General features: G+C 39.6%; 1 protein-coding gene across 1 annotated transcript in view; it reads left to right on the top strand.

Moving 5' to 3' along the window:
• The window catches only part of GRIN3A (glutamate ionotropic receptor NMDA type subunit 3A), a 754,984-nt gene that overhangs the window by 689,630 nt on the left and 42,944 nt on the right, over positions 1–22,410 (top strand). The window lies entirely within an intron of this gene.

A 22,410-nucleotide genomic window follows, 5' to 3' on the forward strand; every position in this document is an offset into this window, starting at 1 on the left:
CGCCTCACTAACCCTATAATAAATACTATTAACCCCTAATCTGCCATCCCTAACATCGCCGACACCTAACTTCAATTATTAACCCCTAATCTGCTGACCGGAGCTCACCGCTATTCTAATAAATGGATTAACCCCTAAAGCTAAGTCTAACCCTAACACTAACACCCCCCTAAATTAAATATAATTTTAATCTAACGAAATTAATTAACTCTTATTAAATAAATTATTCCTATTTAAATCTAAATACTTACCTGTAAAATAAACCCTAATACAGCTACAATATAAATTATAATTACATTGTAGCTATTTTAGGATTAATATTTATTTTACAGGCAACTTTGTAATTATTTTAACCAGGTACAATAGCTATTAAATAGTTAAGAACTATTTAATAGTTACCTAGTTAAAATAATTACAAAATTACCTGTAAAATAAATCCTAACCTAAGTTACAATTAAACCTAACACTATACTATCATTAAATTAATTAAATAAACTACCTACAATTACCTACAATTAAACCTAACACTACACTATCAATACATTAATTAAATACAATATCTACAAATAACTACAATGAAATAAACTAACTAAAGTACAAAAAATAAAAAAGAACTAAGTTACAAAAAATAAAAAAATATCTACAAACATAAGAAAAATATTACAACAATTTTAAACTAATTACACCTATTGGCTGATCAGAACAGCCAATAGAATGCGAGCTCAATCTGATTGGCTGATTGGATCAGCCAATCGGATTGAACTTGATTCTGATTGGCTGATTCCATCAGCCAATCAGAATATTCCTACCTTAATTCCGATTGGCTGATAGAATCCTATCAGCCAATCGGAATTCGAGGGACGCCATCTTGGATGACGTCCCTTAAAGGAACCGTCATTCTTCAGTTGGACGTCGCCGGAAGAAGATGGGTCCGCGGTGGAGATCTTCAGGATGGAGCCGGTCGTCATCGGATGAAGATAGAAGATGCCGCTTGGATCAAGATGGTTGCCGGATCGCCTCTTCTTCCCGGATAGGATGAAGACTTTGGAGCCTCTTCTGGACCTCTTCAGCCACCGGATGATGGATCGCCAACCCCCGCTTGGGTTGGATGAAGATTTTGGAGCCAGGACGGATCGGTGATACCTGGTGAGGTGAAGACAAGGTAGGATGATCTTCAGGGGCTTAGTGTTAGGTTTATTTAAGGGGGGTTTGGGTTAGATTAGGGGTATGTGGGTGGTGGGTTGTAATGTTGGGGGGGTATTGTATGTTTTTTTTTACAGGCAAAAGAGCTGAACTTCTTGGGGCATGCCCCGCAAAGGGCCCTGTTCAGGGCTGGTAAGGTAAAAGAGCTTTTAACTTTAGTAATTTAGAATAGGGTAGGGCATTTTTTATTTTGGGGGGCTTTGTTGTTTTATTAGGGGGCTTAGAGTAGGTGTAATTAGTTTAAAATTGTTGTAATATTTTTCTTATGTTTGTAGATATTTTTTTATTTTTTTGTAACTTAGTTCTTTTTTATTTTTTGTACTTTAGTTAGTTTATTTCATTGTAGTTATTTGTAGATATTGTATTTAATTAATGTATTGATAGTGTAGTGTTAGGTTTAACTGTAGGTAATTGTAGGTAGTTTATTTAATTAATTTAATGATAGTATAGTGTTAGGTTTAATTGTAACTTAGGTTAGGATTTATGTTACAGGTAATTTTGTAATTATTTTAACTAGGTAACTATTAAATAGTTCTTAACTATTTAATAGCTATTGTACCTGGTTAAAATAATTACAAAGTTGCCTGTAAAATAAATATTAATCCTAAAATAGCTACAATGTAATTATAATTTATATTGTAGCTATATTAGGGTTTATTTTACAGGTAAGTATTTAGATTTAAATAGGAATAATTTATTTAATAAGAGTTAATTAATTTCGTTAGATTAAAATTATATTTAATTTAGGGGGGTGTTAGTGTTAGGGTTAGACTTAGCTTTAGGGGTTAATCAATTTATTAGAATAGCGGTGAGCTCCGGTCGGCAGATTAGGGGTTAATAATTGAAGTTAGGTGTCGGCGATGTTAGGGAGGGCAGATTAGGGGTTAATACTATTTATTATAGGGTTAGTGAGGCGGATTAGGGGTTAATATCTTTATTATAGTAGCGCTCAGGTCCGCTCGGCAGATTAGGGGTTAATAAGTGTAGGCAGGTGGAGGCGACGTTGAGGGGGGCAGATTAGGGGTTAATAAATATAATACAGGGGTCGGCGGTGTTAGGAGGAGCAGATTAGGGGTACATAAGGATAACGTAGGTGGCGGTCGGCAGATTAGGGGTTAAAAAAAATTATTCGAGTGTCGGCGATGTGGGGGGACCTCGGTTTAGGGGTACATAGGTAGTTTATGGGTGTTAGTGTACTTTAGAGCACAGTAGTTAAGAGCTTTAGAAACCGGCGTTAGCCCAGAAAGCTCTTAACTACTGACTTTTTTCCTGCGGCTGGAGTTTTGTCGTTAGATGTCTAACGCTCACTTCAGAAACGACTCTAAATACCGGAGTTAGAAAGATCCCATTGAAAAGATAGGATACGCAATTGACGTAAGGGGATCTGCGGTATGGAAAAGTCGCGGCTGAAAAGTGAGCGTTAGACCCTATTTTGAGTGACTCCAAATACCGGCGGTAGCCTAAAACCAGCGTTAGGAGCCTCTAACGCTGGTTTTCACGGCTAACGCCAAACTCCAAATCTAGGTCCTAGTAAACTTAATAGTTTTTTTTTTATTAACCTTCCACTTCTGAGGTTTTTCCTGTGCCGGACCATGCTAGGGAGATTATCTCACAGGAATGGGAGAAACCAGGGATGTCTTTTTCCCTGTCTCCCATTTTTAAGAAAATGTTTCCTGTTGAGGACTCCATTAAAGACCCTTGGTAAACTGTACCCAAAGTTGAAGGGGCCATTTCCACTCTGGCTTAGAGAAACACTATTCCTATTGAGGATAGCTGCTCTTTTAAGGATCCAATGGACAAGAAGCTGGAGGCTTTTTTGAAAAAGATTTATGTTCATCAAGGTCTCCAATGGTAACCTATGGTGTGTATTGCCACCGTGACAAGTGCAGCATCTTATTGGTTTGACGCCTTGTCTGATTCTCTTCAAGTAGAGACTTTCTTGGATGAAATTCAAGATAGTATTAAAGCTCTTGAGTTGGCCAATTCCTTTATTGCAGATGCCATGAAGGGTTTGCCCCCGATCCGGGATTGAATCAGGTGGGGGCAGACTTTCTCAGTTCATTTAAGCCTGGATACCAGATATCCCATATCCCTGGACTGTGGACATTGTATCCCAGGGTTACAAATTGGAATTCAAGACTTTTCCTCCCAGAGGCAGATTCCATCTCTCAAGATTATCTGCAGACCAGATAAAGAGAGAGGCGGTCTTGAAATGTATACAACATCTTTTATCCCTGGGATTGATAGTTCCAGTTCCAGTGCAGGAACAGGATCTTGGGTTCTACTCCAACCTATTTGTGGTTTCCAAAAAAGAGGGAACTTTCCATCCCATTCTAGACTTGAAGTGTCTAAACAAGTATCTCAAAGTTACATCCTTCAAGATGGAGACTATATGCTCCATTCATCCTTTAGTACAAGAGGGTCAGTTCATGACAACCATAGACCTAAAGAATGCGTATCTTCATGTTCCTATTCACAGGGACCATCACAGATTACTGAGATTTCCTTTTCTGGACAAACATTTCCAGTATGTGGTTCTTTCATTTGGTCTAACCACAGCTCTCAGAATGTTTTTAAAGGTTCTGGGGGCTCTTTTGGCAGTGATCCGTTATTGTTGAATTGCTGTGGCACCCTACCTGGATGACATATTGGTTCAGGCACCATCTTTTCAACAAGCAAGAGATATTGTTGTCTTTTCTTTGTTCCCACAAATGGAATGTGAATCTGGAAAAAAGCTCCCTTTTTCCTGCTACAAGAGTAGTGTTCTTAGGGACCATAATAGATTCTCTATTGATGAAGATTTTTCTGACAGGGGTAAGGAAAAACAAAATCATTTCCTCTTGCCTCTCTTCAGGCTACTGCTTATCCTTCAGTCTGATGGTGACTTCAATGGACATCATTCCTTTTGCTCGATTCCATTTGAGAGCTCTCCAGTTGTGCATGCTCAAACAATGGAATGGCAACCATGTGGATCGATCTCAGAGAATAGAGTTGGATCAGTCATCAAGGGACTCTCTCCCATGGTGAATTTCTCAGGAACATCTGTCTCAGGGCACATGCTTTCGGAGTCCTTACTGGGTGATCGTGACCACGGACGCCAGCCTGCAGGGCTGGGGAGCAATCTGGAATTCATTAAAAGCTCAGGGCCTTTGGACTCGGAAGAATTCTTCTCTTTCCATCGACATCTTGGAGTTGAGGGTGATTTACAATGCTCTATTGGCTTGGTCTCAGTTGTCCTCAGCCCAGTTTATCAGGTTCCGGTCAAACAACATAACCTCTGTGGCTTACATCATTCACCATGGAGTAACTTGGATTTCCTTAGCCATGAAGGAGGTTACTTGGATTCTTCAGTAGGCAGAGACCCACAATTGCTGTCTATCTGCCATCCACATTCCAGGAGTAGACAACTGGGAAGCGGATTTTCTGAGCAGACAAACTTTTCATCCCGGGGAATGGGAACTCCATCTGGAGGTGTTTTCCAGCTTAGTCCTCAAATAGGGGGTGCCGCAGTTAGATCTGATGGCATCCAATCAGAAAGCCAAGCTTCCAAGATACGGTTCAAGGTCAAGAGAACTGCAGGCCGTTCTGATAGATGTTCTGGCGGTTCCTTGGGTTTTCAGGTTGGCATACCTGTTTCCTCAGTTTGCTCTCCTTCCATGAGTCATTGCTTGTATCAAACAGGAAAGTGTGTCAGTGATTCTAATAGCCCCTGTGTGTCCTCGCAGGATCTGGTTTGCAGACCTAGTGGAGATGTCATTATTATTATCACGTATTTGTAGAGCTCCAACAGGTTCCGCAGTGCTATGAACATAGGTGGCATATAAAAAAAGATTACAGGGATCAAATGGGGAGAGAGGGTCCTGCCGAGAGTTGCACTGTTGTAGTCGGCTCTTATGAAGGTGAACTACAAACAGCTGGGCTCATAGGCTTACATTCTATGGGGATTTAGGGGGTAGCAGTGGAGATAGGAAGGTTAGTGTAGGTATTCAGGGAACACTTGAAGCTTTTAAAACTAGGGGAGATTTTTGTGGAGCGAAGCAGAGAGTTCCATAAGATGGGAGCCAGTCTGGAGAAATCTTGTAGACGGAAATGTGAAGAGATAACAAGAGAGGAGGAGAGTAGGAGATCATGAGTGGAGCGAAGGGGACGGGAGGCAGAGTTTCTGGAGACAAAGTCTGAGATGTAGGGGGGCAATGCAATTGAGGGCTTTGTGTGTCAGAGTGAGAATTTTGTGTTTAATCCTTGTGTAAGGAAATATCTAATTTTAGCGATATTTTTAAGGTGGAAGTGGCAGGCTTTAGCGAAGAACTCAAGTGAGACCCCAAGACATCGGGCATGTGAGGTTGGGGTAATGATGGAGTTATTAACAGTTATAGAGACATGGGGGTGGAGATTTTAGAAGAAGGGGGGGAAATAAAGAGCTCAGTTTTGGAGAGATTTAGCTTGAGGTAGTGAGAGGACATCCAAGATGAGATATGAGAAAGACAGTAACACAGAAGGAGATAGTTCTGGTGCAGAGAGGTAGATTTGAGTATTGTCGGCATACAAATGATAATGAAACCTGTGGGACTTTATTAAGGAACCTAGTGAGGACGTTTAGATTGAGAAGAGAAGGGGACCGAGGACAGAGCCTTGCAGTACCCCAACAGAAAGAGGTAATGGGGCAGAGGACACCCCAGAGAAGGCTACACTAAAGGTATGGTTAGACAGATAGGAAGAGAACCAAGAGAGAGCTGTGTCACAGATGCTGAAGGATTGGAGGTTATGGAGCAAAAGAGGGTGTGGAGAAAAAGGCTGCAGACAGATCAAGGAGGATAAGTAGAGAGAAGTGGCCTTTTGATTTTGCTGTAAGTAGGTCGTTGGTAACCTTAACAATTGCTGTCTCTGTTGAGTGAAGGGGGCGAAAACCAGATTGCAGTGGGCCAAGGAGAGAGTTTAATGTAAGGAAATGGGATAGACATGCATATACTAGCTTTTCAAGAAGCTTTGAGGCAAGAAGTAGTAGGGAAATAGGGTGGTAGTTGGATGGGGAGGTTGGATCGATAGAAGGTTTTTTTGAGGATAGGTGTGACTAATGCATATTTAATAGATGTGGGAACTATACCAGTGCTGAGGGAGATGTTGAAGATGTGTGTGAGTATAGGGGTAAGGGTAGAAGAGAGGGAGGGGAGTAGTTGTGAGGGGATGGGGTCAAGGGGACAGGTAGTGAGGTGAGAGGATAGTATAAGGGCAGAAACTTCATCCTCTGTAACAGGGGCAAAAGAGCTAAATGTATGGCTATGTGGGTTTTGGATTATTGTGTTATTTCATTTCTGATGGAGTCGATTTTTTTGTTGAAGTAGCTGGCAAAATCTTGGGCTGAGAGAAAAGTTGTGGTGGGAGGTGGGGGTGGGTGGAGAAGAGTATTGAATGTGGAGAATAGACTTTTGGGTTTGAAGAAAGAGTAGATATAAAAGTAGAGAAATAATGTTGCTAATATAGATTGAGGGCAGAATAGTAAGAGTTCAAGATGAACTTATAGTGAAGAAAGTCAGCAGAACTCCGAGATTTCCTCCAGTGTCGCTCAGCAGAACGTGAACATCTGTGTAGGTACCGTGTTAGAGGAGTATGCCAGGGCTGCGGATAAGAGTATGTTTTCCGAGTTATGGTATGTGGGGCCAGGTTATCAAGGACCGATGTAAGGGTGGAGTTATAGTGGCAGATGGATTCATCAGAATAGGAAAAGGAGGGATTGGAAGAGAGAAGAGGTTTGAGAGAGCTAGCGAGCTGTTGCTGATCTAATGACTTGATTCTTCTGTGAAGTTTAGTGTGAGGGGTAGGGGGAGGGAGGTGATGGCACAAGTGAGGAGGTGGTGGTCAGAAAGAGGAAAAGGTGAGTTTGTGAAGTTTGAGTTAGTGCACCAATAACTAAAAAAATCAGATCAAGGGAGTGACCATATTTGTGAGTGGGAGAGTCAGTCCATTGTGACAGGCCGAAAGAGGAAGTGAGTTGCAGAAGTTGTTTTGCAGAGGAGGCAGTGGGATTATCAACAGAGAGGTTGAAGTCACTGAGAACGAGGGCAGGGGTATCTGGGGAAAGGAAGTAAGGTAGCCAGGCGGCAAAGTTATCTAGAAATAGAGTTGCAGAGCCAGGAGGTGGTATATGACTGCAACGCATATAGAAAGGGGAGAGAATAAGCAACTCATGTGTGGTTCGAATGAAGAAAATGTGAGGGAAGAGAAGGGCTATATTTGTTGAAAGGTGCAACGAGAGGAATGTAAAATACCAACACCACCTCCTTGTCTATTGTCCGATCTAGGAGTGTGGCTGAAGTGGAGACCCCCATGTGACAGTGCAGCAGAGGAAGCAGTGTCTGAAGGATAGAGCCAGGTTTCTGTGAGAGCCAGAAGATTGAGAGAGTGGGAGATAAAGAGGTCATGGATAGAAGTGAGTTTGCTGCAAACAGAGCGAGAGTTCCATAGTGCACAAGGGAAGGGGGTGGTGGCTTTAGATGCAAGAGGAATACGATAAGGTTACCAGAGTTTTGTTTTTGAAGTCTATTGAAGGGCACACATGGGTGTGCAGGGCAAGGAAGTTGTGGGGGACCAGGATTAGGGGAGATGTTGCCAGCAGCTAGTATGAGCAAGAGGGAGAGTGACATGAGATGGAGATGCGGATTTGCAGTAGTGAGACTGTTTTTGTGATGAGTTGCAAGAGGGAGAGAGAGTCTTTAGGAATGTGTGAAGTTAAAGGGACAGTCTACACCAGAATTGTTATTGTTTTAAAAGATAGATAATCCCTTTATTACCCATTCCCCAGTTTTGCATAACCAACACAGTTATATTAATATACTTTTAACCTCTGTGATATCTTGTATCTAAGCCTCTGCAAACTGCCCCTTTATTTCAGATCTTTTGACAGACTTGCAGTTTAGCCAATCAGTGCCTGCTCCCAGATAACTTCACGTGCACGAGCACAGTGTTATCTATATGAAATACATAAACTAACACCCTCTAGTGGTGAAAAACTGTTAAAATGAATTCTGAAAAGAGGTGGCCTTCAAGGTCTAAGAAATTAGCATATGAACCTCCTCCTAGGTTAAGCTTTCAACTAAGAATACCAAGAGAACAAAGCAAAATTGGTGATAAAAGTAAATTGGAAAATTGTTTAAAATTACATGCTCTATCGGAATCATGAAAGTTTATTTTGGCCTAGGCTGTCCCTTTAATGAATACCAAAGTAAGGTAAAGTTAAGAGAGATGGGCTAATGAGCAGTGCAGGTGGTGAAGGGTAAGGAGTAATTGAGTAAAGTAGTTTGTTAAACAGACAAAAGGTGGCAAAAAGAGATATTAAAATATTTTGCATTTTTTACAAAATAGTCAGACGGTGTATAAAACTCAGTATTAAAACAGAACTTGCCTTATCCCTTGTCCAACCCTTGTTGAATTCTTGTATAATTTGTTGTGCCTTACTTATAAAAGTTCACTTAAGAGATGTGAACAGATGATCTAACACTATTGCTATCTAAACTACATTGCTAATCCCTGCATTGCTTTCCCCATAGCAATGTTACATTTATAGGCCAGAGCATTCAGCTGAATGCAATAAATTAGGTAATGACATGATCAAAGACAGTCAAAAGGTCAATTGGGAAAATTTGATTCAGGATGAGATAAGTTAAAAATAACAGACAATAGAATCTGGGGGAGGCTGTGGTTAAACCATTAGTGAAATTATAAATTTAGGAATTAAAACAAGTATTTGCAAGGTTTGAACATCACATAGATAAAGGCAAGGTATCAGCAGGGAAAATACATAATTAATTATGCAGAAAAAATGCAAAAAGAGAGGCTTTCAATACAGTTGACACAAAAACAGGGGGAATTGCAGGATTTGAATGCAGGAACCAAAGTCACTTACCAAAAGGGAGGCTTGCAATACAGATGACACAAACACAGGGGAAATGGCAGGATTTGAATGCAGGGACCCAAGTCACATACAAAAAGAAAGGCTTGCAATAGAGATGACACAAAAACAGGGGAAATTGCAGGATTTGAATGCAGGAACCCAAGTCACATACCAAAAGAGAGGCTTGCAATACAGATGACGCAAACACAGGGGAAATGGCAGGATTTGAATGCAGGGACCCAAGTCACATACCAAAAGAGAGGCTTGCAATACAGATGACGCAAACAGAGGGGAAATGGCAGGATTTGAATGCAGGGACCCAAGTCACATACCAAAAGAAAGGCTTGCAATACAGATGACACAAAAACAGGGGAAATGGCAAGATTTGAATGCAGGGACATTGAGACCATGATTCAGACTCGCAAGCCTGTTACTAGAAAGATTTATCATAAGATATGGCGTAAATATCTTTATTGGTGTGAATCCAAGAGCTACTCTTGGAGTAGAATTAGATTTCCTAGAATGTTATCTTTTCTTCAGGAAGGCCTTGAGAGGGGATTGTCAGTCAGTACCCAGAAGGGTCAGATTTCTGCTTTATCAGTTTTAATACATAAACGTTTGGCGGATGTGCTAGATGTGCAATCTTTTTGTCAGGCCTTGGTCAAAATCAGGCCTGTCTTTAAGTCTGTTGTTACTCCTTGGAGCCTTAACCTTGTTCTTAAAGTTTTACAGCTGGCTCAGTTTGAGCCGTTGCATTCTATAGACATTAAGTTGTTATCTTGGAAGGTTTTGTTTCTTGTTGCTATCTCTTCTGCTCGAAGAGTCTCAGCTCTGCAGTGTGATTCCCCTTATCTTATTTTTCATGCCGATAAGGCAGTTCTTCGTACTAATTTAGGTTTCCTTCCTAAGGTTGTTTCTAATAGAAATATCAATCAGGAAATTGTTGTTCCCTCTCTGTGTCCTAATTCTTCTTCTTCCAAAGAACGTTTGTTACACAATGTGGATGTTGTACGTGCTCTTAAATTGTACTTACTGGCGACTACTGATTTTCGCCAGTCCTCTGCCCTCTTTGTCTGTTTCTCTGGGAAACATAAAGGTCAGAAAGCTACTGCTACTACTCTTTCTTTTTGGTTACAAAGTATAATTCATTTAGCTTATGAGATTGCTGGACAGCAGCCTCCTGAAAGAATAATGGCTCATTCCACAAGAGCTGTTTCCTCTTCTTGGGCTTTCAAAAATGAAGCTTATGTGGAACAAATTTGCAAGGCTGCAACTTGGTCTTCTCTACATACTTTTTCCAAATTTTCCAAATTTTATATTTTTGCCTTGACTGAGGCTTCTCTTGGGAGAAAGGTTCTTCAAGTGGTGGTGCCTTCTGTTTAGGACTGCCTGTCTTGTCCCTCCCTATTTATCTGTGTCCTCTAGCTGTATTGGTTCCCAACAGTAATTACTCAAGCCGTGGACTCACCATATCTTAGAAAAGAAAAACAAAACTTATGCTTACCTGATAAATTTATTTATTTATGGATATTGTGAGTCCACAGCCCCACCATTTTAAGACAGTTGTTATTTTGACTATAAGTTCAGGCACCTCTACACCTTGTGTTACTCCTTTTTCTCCATTTCTCTTCAGTTGAATGACTGGGGGTTGTGGATAAGGGAGTGATACTTAGCAGTTTAACTGTGGTGCTCTTTGCCACCTCATGCTGGCCAGGAGTGATATTCCCAACAGTAATTACTTAAGCCGTGGACTCACCATATCCGCAAATAAATAAATTTATCAGGTAAGCATACCTTTTGGTTTTTTTTTAAAATAATTTTTATTAGATAGTTTTATTGTGAGGGTAACTTTATAATGTATTGTTGACGTGTTTTGGGACACCTTTTTGTTTAAGTGACACAGTTATCCAGAACTCTGAGGTCATGCTAACCTGACAAGCATTAATTTAAACTGCGCTAAAGTGACTACATTTGCTTTCAACTTGTAATATGAGCGAAAAACCTGATGCGCACAAACAGCCGCTATCAACCCCTTTCCGCTTGCGTGTAACTGTTAGCACTCCACTCGTAATCTAGCTCTTTATTGTAGTGACAATGGCTAATCTACATAACCAGGTGATGTATTTTGTATGGTTCAGAAATGATTTTTTTTTCATTGAACTTTGTCAGTGAAATGAGGTTGTGTCCTAAAATTTACATCCCAAGCACTGTACCATGCTATCAATTATATCTCCATATATTTCAGATGAGAATCACATTAGAAACTAACGTAAGCAAAATAAATGTAATTTGTATTCTTTTACCATGTACCAGTATTTCCATGTATACATTTTTAAATGATGAATACAACTTTCATGCCTGTATTTTCTTTAAATTAAAATAAAATGGTTGCCTTGGCGTATTAAAGGGACAGAAAACACCAGAATTTTTGTTGTTTTAAAAGATAGATAATCCCTTAATTGCCCATTCCCCAGTTTTGCATAACCAACACAATTATAATAATACACTTTTTACCTCTGTAGTTACCTTGTATCTAAGCATCTGCAAACTGCCCTCTTATTTCAGTTATTTTGACAGACTTGCATTTAAGCCAATCAGTGCTGACTCCTCAGTAAATTCACATGCATGAGCTCAATGTTATTTATATGAAACACATGAACTAACGCCCTCTAGTGGTAGTGGTCAAAATGCATTCAGCTTAGAGGTGGCCTTCAAGGTCTAAGAAATTAGCATAAGAACCACCTAGCTTTGGCTTTCAACTAAGAATACCAAGAGAACAAAGCAAAATTGGTGATAAAAGTAAATTGGAAAGTTGTTTAAAATTGCATGCTCTATTTGAATCATAAAAACACAAAGAGGGCGCCTCATAGCATGAATACTGCTTTGCAGGTGGAGGTAAGAAGTATAAAATTGTTGTGGCACTGTACTGTGACCAGTGCTAATACGCCAGCTAGCACTTAACAGTGGCTAGTACACTTGAATGGCATGGAAACGAGGCTCCCATGGAAACGAGGCTCCCACTGGAACCACAAGACTGGTTGCTTTGCTTTTCTTATTGTCCGATGAAACAACCAGTCTTGTGGTTGAGAAACGCGTTACAAATAAAGCGTATTACTTTTTACTGAAAATAGATTGGAAGTTGCTTCAGTTTTTTACTAGTTACTACCGATACAGACGGGTAACTGACATCTCTAACAGCCGTGTGGTAGCTGAATCAAGAGGCGGCCATTACGAGGATAACCGGTTCCAGTGTACTAGCCACTGTTAAGTGCTAGCTGGCGTATTAGCACTGGTCACAGTACAGTGCCTCATATTCTGGTAAGCACAATTTTATACATCTTACCTCCACCTGCAAAGCAGTATTCGCGCCCTCTTTGTGTTTTTATTTTCAAATAGTTTGCCCGACACTCCGGGATCAAGAGGAGCAGCCCTGACTCAGATCACAGCTATAAACCTTGCCTAGGATTAAGAAATTTTGGAGAAATGTAACATATTATATCCATTTGGAAAATCCTTTTGAAAAATTTATACTTTGAGCATATCAGAGCTTTTGATATTCTGTCTAGCGCGCCTTTTTGTTTCCCCTTCTGGGACTTCATCTTTCTATTTGAAACATGAAAGGTTTTTTTGGGACTTGACTGTCCCTTTAAGCCATAGTTATATATTCATTTACTACTAAAAAAATATATATTAGTATAAGCTGGCTTGCATATAAAATGCTTTATTTTTTAAGCTTTCTTTTTGGCATTTTAGCCACATGCTCCTACCTCAAATAAAGATTCAGTAAATGCACTTTGTAAGAGCCTAGTCTCCTCAACATTAAATCCTTTTATTGTCCTCACCTGCATGCGCCAATCCACAACTTTTTTTCTCTTTTTCAAGCCCAAGCACTTTTAAAATGGAAATATAATGACCTTATAATACTTTTTGACTTTAAAGCTAAAGTGAATTTTAATGTATTTGCCTCCCTTAAATATGCAGCTGGTAAAACGTAAGTAAAATTTCTTTGAGTGGCAGTGTTTATATGAAGTGTCCTAAATACTATACTAATATCATGTCTTTGCCAAGGTCCCCTGTTATATCTTTTATACACTAATATATTGGCTAGACATCCAATCTATTCATACAATGGACCATTACTCACAGAAGCAAACAAAAATATATATTGTTAAACTTAAAATGAAAAATGATTTAAAAATAAAAGTACAAAACTTCTACACATACCAATAGTTTATACATAGATTAACAGTATGAGGACAAAACTGAGCCATTTGCAGAGATAAAGAACATTCTGTTACAAGCCTGAATAATCCAATGGAGAGCTGCATAGTGGCCCACAGTTTGGAACCCTTACATACATAAAAATTCATAACTCTAAAATTTTCTAAGATTTGGGGCTAGATTATAAATGGAGCACAAAATTGCGCTTACGTGAGCGTGATATTTGCACTCCACTCATTAATACCAGCACAGGTAAATTTGTGGTGGTATTACAAGTAAGGCACAATGCAAACGCAACCTCACATTCTCATTCTCTGGAAGCCTTATGCTCATGAAACTGTGCTTCCATAGGCGCCAATGGGAGCCTCGTTTCCATGCCATCAGACACACGGCAAGCCTCCAAGTGCAGCGCAGGGCGCAAATTGTGCAGTGTTGGGCAGCAAAATAAAAATATATATGTATATGAATTTATACTTATATATTTATGTGTTTATATGTGTATATAGACATATAAACACATAAATATATATGTATATAAGCATATACAGTACAAATAAATTTAGAGTAAAAACACAGTCCCCGATTCAGCTCTATGTAAAGGGACTTTAGTGCCGTTTTTTTTTCTAACACCCCACATCCCCTCACTTCAACCCTTTATAACTGCTTTGTGCATTATTTTTTTATTTAAAGATGCTCATCTTTATATGTTATGCTAATGTACTGTTCACTTTATTTTGGGGGCAATTGGGGGAACTTTTTTTCATCAACTAGAGAACTGACTTCTGGGGCGCGATCCGATATACGCCGTAGTTTGCGGCGCAAGCGAGGGAACCCGCGTCGCCCGCAGTTTCAGCTCTCATCTCGAGCTATCCAATATACGGCGCCGTCAGATGCTAACGTGCCGTAAGTCGGGTAAACCAGCGATGTCCAGAAATCTGCGCAAGTACAAATTTCTGGCGTCGCCAGTGACTTACGGCACGTTAGAAACTGCCGGCGCCTACAAAACCTGACTAAAGTCTAAATCACCCGCACTGTCTAACACGCCTCCCTAACATAGCCCGACAAGTCTTACACGCCTCCCTAACATAGCCCGACACGTCTAACCCTCTATCCGCTATCCCCCCTCACTATCCTAACAATAAAATATGTATTAACCCCTAAACTGCCGCTCCCGGAGCCCACCGCTATCTAATAAAGTTATTAACCCCTAAACCGTCGCCAGCTATATTAAATCTATAACCCCCTAAAGTGAGCCCCTAACACCGCCGCCATCTACCTTACCTACCCCCTAAAGTGAGCCCCTACCCCGCCGCCATCTATTTTAAAATTAACCCCTAATCTAATCCCCCTACACCGCCGCCATCTATATTAAATTATTTAACCCCTAAAATACTAAACTATCCGTACCACTAAACCTAAGTCTAACCCTACAAATAGCCCTGAAAAGGGCTTTTTGCGTGGCATTGCCCCAAAGTAACAGCTCTTTTGCCAGCCCTTAAAAGGGTTTTTTGCGGGGCATGCCCCAATGAATTCAGCTCTTTTGCCAGCCCTTAAAAGGGCTTTTGGCGGGGCTTTGTCACAAAGTAAACTGCTCTTTTGCCTACAATCTACATCCCCCTACACCGCGGCCACCTATAAAAAATGTATTAACCCCTAATCTAATCCCCCTACACCGCCGCCACCTATATTAAACACATTAACCCCTAATCTCCCTACACCGCGGCCACCTATAATAAATGTATTAACCCCTAATCTAATCCCCCTACACCGCCGGCAGCTATATTAACTATATTAACCCTAATTATATTAGGGTTAATATAGTTAATATAGTTATTATATTATATATATTAACTATATTAACCCTAATTATATTAGGGTTAATATAGTTAATATCGTTATTATATTATATATATATATATATATATATATATATATATATATATATATATATATATATAAAGTATAATAACCCTATCTAACTCTAACTTCCTAACTAAACTCTTATTAAAATAAATCGAATATTAATATTATTAATTAAAATATTCCTATCTAAATCTAAATACTTACCTATAAAATAAACCCTAAGATAGCTACAATATAATTAATAATTACATTGTAGCTATGTTAGGGTTTATATTTATTTTACAGGTAAATTGTTAATTATTTTAACTAGGTATAATAGCTATTCAATAGTTATTAACTATTTAATAGCTACCTAGTTAAAATAATTACCCAATTACCTGTAAAATAAATCCTAACCTAAGTTACAAATACACCTACACTATCAATAAATTAAATAAACTAAAAATATCTATCTAAAAATACAATTAAATAAACTAAACTAAATTACGAAAAAAAACAAACCTTAAATGACAAAAAATAAAAAAAAATTACAAGATTTTTAAGCTAATTACACCTATTCTAAGCCCCCTAATAAAATAATAAAGCCCCCAAAATAAAAAAAAGTCCCTACCCTATTCTAAATTAAAAAAAGTTCAAAGCTCTTTTACCTTACCAGCCCTTAAAAGGGCCTTTTGTGGGGGCATGCCCCAAAGAAAACTGCTCTTTTGCCTAAAAAAAAACCCACAATACCACCCCCCAACATTACAACCCACCACCCACATACCCCTAATCTAACCCAAACCCCCCTTAAATAAACCTAACACTACCCCCCTGAAGATCTCCCTACCTTGTTTTCACCACACCGGGCCGAACTCCTCATCCGATCCGGGCGATGTCTTTTTCCAAGCGGCAGCAAAGTCTTCTTCCATCTGGCAGCATCTTCCATCAAACGGCATCTTCAATCTTCATACGTCGCTCCTCTGACGCGGAGCATCCATCCCGGCCGACAACTGAACGATGAATGAGGTACCGTTAAATGACATCATCCAAGATGGCGTCCGTCGAATTCCGATTGGCTGATAGGATTCTATCAGCCAATCGGAATTAAGGTAGAAAAATCTGATTGGCTGATTGAATCAGCCAATCAGATTCAAGTTCAATCTGATTGGCTGATTGGTTCAGCCAATCGGATTGAACTTGAATCTGATTGGCTGATTCAATCAGCCAATCAGATTTTTCTACCTTTATTCCGATTGGCTGATAGAATCCTATCAGCCAATCGGAATTCGACGGACGCCATCTTGGATGACGTCATTTAACGGTACCTCATTCGTCGTTCAGTCGTCGGCCGGGATGGATGCTCCGCGTCGGAGGAGCGACGTATGAAGATTGAATATGCTGTTTGATGGAAGATGCTGCCGGATGGAAGAAGACTTTGCTGCCGCTTGGATAAAGACATCGCCCGGATCGGATGAGGAGTTCGGCCCGGTGTGGTGAAGACAAGGTAGGGAGATCTTCAGGGGGGTAGTGTTAGGTTTATTTAAGGGGGGTTTGGGTTAGATTAGGGGTATGTGGGTGGTGGGTTGTAATGTTGGGTGGTGGTATTGTGTTTTTTTTTTTTCAGGCAAAAGAGCAGTTTTCTTTGGGGCATGCCCCCACAAAAGGCCCTTTTAAGGGCTGGTAAGGTAAAAGAGCTTTGAACTTTTTTTAATTTAGAATAGGGTAGGGAATTTTTTTTTTATTTTGGGGGGCTTTATTATTTTATTAGGGGGCTTAGAATAGGTGTAATTAGCTTAAAAATCATGTAATCTTTTTTTTATTTTTTGTCATTTAGTGTTTGTTTGTTTTTGTAGTTTAGTTTATTTAATTGTATTTTTAGATAGATATTTGTAGTTTATTTAATTTATTGATAGTGTAGGTGTATTTGTAACTTAGGTTAGGATTTATTTTACAGGTAATTGGGTAATTATTTTAACTAGGTAGCTATTAAATAGTTAATAACTATTTAATAGCTATTATACCTAGTTAAAATAATTAACAATTTACCTGTAAAATAAATATAAACCCTAACATAGCTACAATGTAATTATTAATTATATTGTAGCTATCTTAGGGTTTATTTTATAGGTAAGTATTTAGATTTAAATTTGAATATTTTAGTTTATAATATAAATTAGATTTATTTAATAAGAATTTAGTTAGGGGTGTTAGGGTTAGATAGAGTTAATATAGTTAATATAAATACTATAGTAACTATATTAACTATATTAACCCTAATATAATTATGGTTAATATAGTTAATATATATATAATGTAATAACTATGGCCTAGATTTAGAGTTTGGCGGTAGCCGTCAAAACCAGCGTTAGAGGCTCCTAACGCTGGTTTTAGGCAACCGCCGGTATTTGGAGTCAGTCAGGAAAGGGTCTAACGCTCACTTTGCAGCCGCAACTTTTCCATACCGCAGATCCCCTTACATCAAATGCGTATCCTATCTTTTCAATGGGATCTTTCTAACTCCGGTATTTAGAGTCGTGGCTGAAGTGAGCGTTAGAAATCTAACGACAAAACTCCAGCCGCAGAAAAAAGTCAGTAGTTAAGAGCTTTCTGGGCTAACGCCGGTTTATAAAGCTCTTAACTACTGTGCTTTAAAGTACACTAACACCCATAAACTACCTATGTACCCCTAAACCGAGGTCCCCCCACATCGCCACCACTCGATTAATTTTTTTTAACCCCTAATCTGCCGACCGCCACCTACGTTATACTTATGTACCCCTAATCTGCTGCCCCTAACACCGCCGACCCCTAGATTATATTTATTAACCCCTAACCTGCCCCCCACAACGTCGCCGCCAGCTACCTACAATAATTAACCCCTAATCTGCTGACCGCACCTCACCGCTACTATAATAAAGTTATTAACCCCTAATACACCTCACTCCCGCCTCAATAACCCTATAATAAATAGTATTAACCCCTAATCTGCCCTCCCTAACATCACCGACACCTAACTTCAATAATTAACCCCTAATCTGCCGACCGAATCTCGCCGCTACTGTAATAAATGTATTAACCCCTAAAGCTAAGTCTAACCCTAACACTTACACCCCCCTAAGTTAAATATAATTTAAATCTAACGAAATAAATTAACTCTTATTAAATAAATTATTCCTATTTAAAGCTAAATACTTACCTGTAAAATAAACCCTAATATAGCTACAGTATAAATTATAATTATATTATAGCTATTTTAGGATTAATATTTATTTTACAGGCAACTTTGTAATTATTTTAACCAGGTACAATAGCTATTAAAAAGTTAATAACTATTTAATAGTTACCTAGTTAAAATAATTAGAAAATTACCTGTAAAATAAATCCTAACCTAAGTTACAATCAAACCTAACACTACACTATCAATAAATTAATTAAATACAATACCTACAATTATCTACAATTAAACCTAACACTACACTATCAATAAATTAATTAAATACAATTCCTACAAATAAATACAATGAAATAAACTAACTAAAGTACAAAAAATAAAAAAGAACTAAGTTACAAAAAATAAAAAAATATTTACAAACATTAGAAAAATATTACAACAATTTTAAACTAATTACACCTACTCTAAGCCCCCTAATAAAATAACAAAGACCCCCAAAATAAAAAAATGTCCTACCCTATTCTAAATTAAAAAAGTTCAAAGCTCTTTTACCTTACCAGCCCTGAACAGGGCCCTTTGCGGGGCATGCCCCAAAGAATTCAGCTCTTTTGCCTGTAAAAAAAACACATACAATACCCCCCCCCAACATTACAACCCACCACCCACATACCCCTAATCTAACCCAAACCCCTCTTAAATAAACCTAACACTAAGCCCCTGAAGATCTTCCTACCTTATCTTCACCATACCAGGTTCACCGATCGGTCCTCGGAAGTCTTGATCCAAGCCTCGGAAGTGTTGATCCAAGCCCAAGCGGGGGGCTGAAGAGTGACGTCCATCCTCGGGCTGAAGTCTGGATCAAAGCGGCGACTAAAGAAATCCATCATCGGGCTGAAGTCGGAAGTCCATCATCGGGATGAAGTCTTCTATCAAGCAGCATCTTCAATCTTCTTTCTTCCGGAGCCATCATCTTCCAGCCGACGCGGAACATACTCTTCTCCCAACGCCTACTCGCCGAATGACGGTAACTTTAAATGACGTCATCCAAGATGGCGTCCGTTGAATTCCGATTGGCTGATAGGATTCTATCAGCCAATCGGAATTAAGGTAGGAAAATTCTGATTGGCTGATGGAATCAGCCAATCAGATTGAAGTTCAATCCGATTGGCTGATCCGATCAGCCAATCAGATTGAGCTTGCATTCTATTGGCTGTTCCGATCAGCCAATAGAATGCAAGCTCAATCTGATTGGCTGATTCCAACAGCCAATCAGAATTTTCCTACCTTAATTCCGATTGGCTGATAGAATCCTATCAGCCAATCGGAATTCGACGGACGCCATCTTGGATGACGTCATTTAAAGGAACCGTCATTCAGCAAGTAGGCGTCGGGAGAAGAGGATGTTCCGCATCGGCTGGAAGATGATGGCTCCGGAAGAAAGAAGATTGAAGATGCTGCTTGATAGAAGACTTCATCCCGATGATGGACTTCCGACTTCAGCCCGATGATGGAGTTCTTCAGTCGCCGCTTGGATCCAGACTTCAGCCCGAGGATGGACGTCACTCTTCAGCCCCCCGCTTGGGCTTGGATCAACACTTCCGAGGCTTGGATCAAGACTTCCGAGGACCGATCGGTGAACCTGGTATGGTGAAGATAAGGTAGGAAGATCTTCAGGGGCTTAGTGTTAGGTTTATTTAAGGGGGGTTTGGGTTAGATTAGGGGTATGTGGGTGGTGGGTTGTAATGTTGGGGGGGGTATTGTATGTGTTTTTTTACAGGCAAAAGAGCTGAATTCTTTGGGGCATGCCCCGCAAAGGGCCCTGTTCAGGGCTGGTAAGGTAAAAGAGCTTTGAACTTTTTTAATTTAGAATAGGGTAGGGCATTTTTTTATTTTGGGGGGCTTTGTTATTTTATTAGGGGGCTTAGAGTAGGTGTAATTAGTTTAAAATTGTTGTAATATTTTTCTGATGTTTGTAAATATTTTTTTATTTTTTGTACTTTAGTTAGTTTATTTCATTGTATTTATTTGTAGATATTGTATTTAATTAATTTATTGATAGTGTAGTGTTAGGTTTAATTGTAGGTAATTGTAGATATTTTATTTAATTAATTTATTGATAGTGTAGTGTTAGGTTTAATTGTAACTTAGGTTAGGATTTATTTTACAGGTAATTTTGTAATTATTTTAACTATTTTAGCTATTAAATAGTTCTTAACTATTTAATAGCTATTGTACCTGGTTAAAATAAATACAAAGTTGCCTGTAAAATAAATATAAATCCTAAAATAGCTATAATATAATTATAATTTATATTGTAGCTATATTAGGATTTATTTTACAGGTAAGTATTTAGCTTTAAATAGGAATAATTTATTTAATAAGAGTTAATTAATTTCGTTAGATTTAAATTATATTTAACTTAGGGGGGGTGTTAGTGTTAGGGTTAGACTTAGCTTTAGGGGTTAATACATTTATTAGAATAGCGGTGAGCTCCAGTCGGCAGATTAGGGGTTAATGTTTGAAGTAAGGTGTCGGCGATGTTAGGGAGGGCAGATTAGGGGTTAATACTATTTATTATAGGGTTAGTGAGGCGGATTAGGGGTTAATAACTTTATTATAATAGCGGTGCGGTCCGCTCGGCAGATTAGGGGTTAATAATTGTAGGTAGGTGGAAGCGACGTTGTGGGGGGCAGATTAGGGTTTAATAAATATAATATAGGGGTCGGCGGTGTTAGGGGCAGCAGATTAGGGGTACATAGGGATAATGTAAGTAGCGGCGGTTTACGGAGCGGCAGATTAGGGGTTAATAATAATATGCAGGGCTCAGCGATAGCGGGGGCGGCAGAATAGGGGTTAATAGGTGTAAGGTTAGGGGTGTTTAGACTCGGGGTACATGTTAGAGTGTTAGGTGCAGACGTAGGAAGTGTTTCCCCATGGCAAACAATGGGGCTGCGTTAGGAGCTGAACGCGGCTTTTTTGCAGGTGTTAGGCTTTTTTTCAGCTCAAACAGCCCCATTGTTTTCTATGGGGGAATCGTGCACGAGCACGTTTTTGAAGCTGGCCGCGTCCGTAAGCACCGCTGGTATCGAGAGTTGAAGTTGCGTTAAATATGCTCTACGCTCCTTTTTTGGAGCCTAACGCAGCCATTCTGTGAACTCTCAATACCAGCGGTATTTAAAAGGTGCGGCCAGAAAAATGCACGCGTAGCTAACGCACCCCTTTGGCCGCAGAACTCTGAATCTAGGTGTATATTAACTATAATATACTTAGGGTTAATATAGATAATATAGCTGGCGGCGGGGTAGGTAGATTAAATTAGGGGTTAATAATTTTAATATAGATGGCGGCGGTGTAAGGGGCTTACATTAGGGGTTAATACCATTAATATAGGTGGCGGCGGTGTAGGGAGGGCAGGTTATAGGGCAAAAGAGCTGTTAACTTTGGGGCAAAGCCCCGCAAAAGGCCCTTTTAAGGGCTGGTAATAGAGCTTATTACTTTATGGATATTAGATTAGGGGTTAATAATATTAATATAGCTGGCGGCGGTGTAAGGGGTCAGATTAGGGGATAGATCAGGTAGATGGTGGCGGTTTTAGGGGCTCACATTAGGGGATAGATCAGTTAGATGGTGGCGGTTTTAGGGCCTCACATTGGGGGATAGATCAGTTAGATGGTGGCGGTTTTAGGGGCTCACAGTAGGGGATAGATCAGTTAGATGGTGGCGGTTTTAGGGGCTCACGGTAGGGGGTTAGTTTATGTAGATGGTGGCGGTTTAGGGGTTAAATACTTTATTAGGGATTGCGGCAGGGGATCGCGGTTGACAGCTAGATAGACATTGCGCATGCGTTAGGTGTTAGGTTTATTTAGCAGCTAGTTTAGGGAGTTGCGGGGCTCCAATAGTCAGCGTAAGGCTTCTTACGGCTGCTTTTTGTGGCGAGGTGAAAATGGAGTAAGATTTCTCCATTTTCGCCACGTAAGTCCTTACGCTGTATATTGGATACACAACTGCGCTGGTTTGGTATACCTGCCTATGGCCCAAAAAACTATGGGCGACGGCAGAAATATACGCGCGTAACTTCTAAGTT

This window comes from Bombina bombina, chromosome 2 (genome assembly GCF_027579735.1).
Source record: "Bombina bombina isolate aBomBom1 chromosome 2, aBomBom1.pri, whole genome shotgun sequence".
In the NCBI taxonomy this organism is placed as follows: domain Eukaryota; kingdom Metazoa; phylum Chordata; class Amphibia; order Anura; family Bombinatoridae; genus Bombina; species Bombina bombina.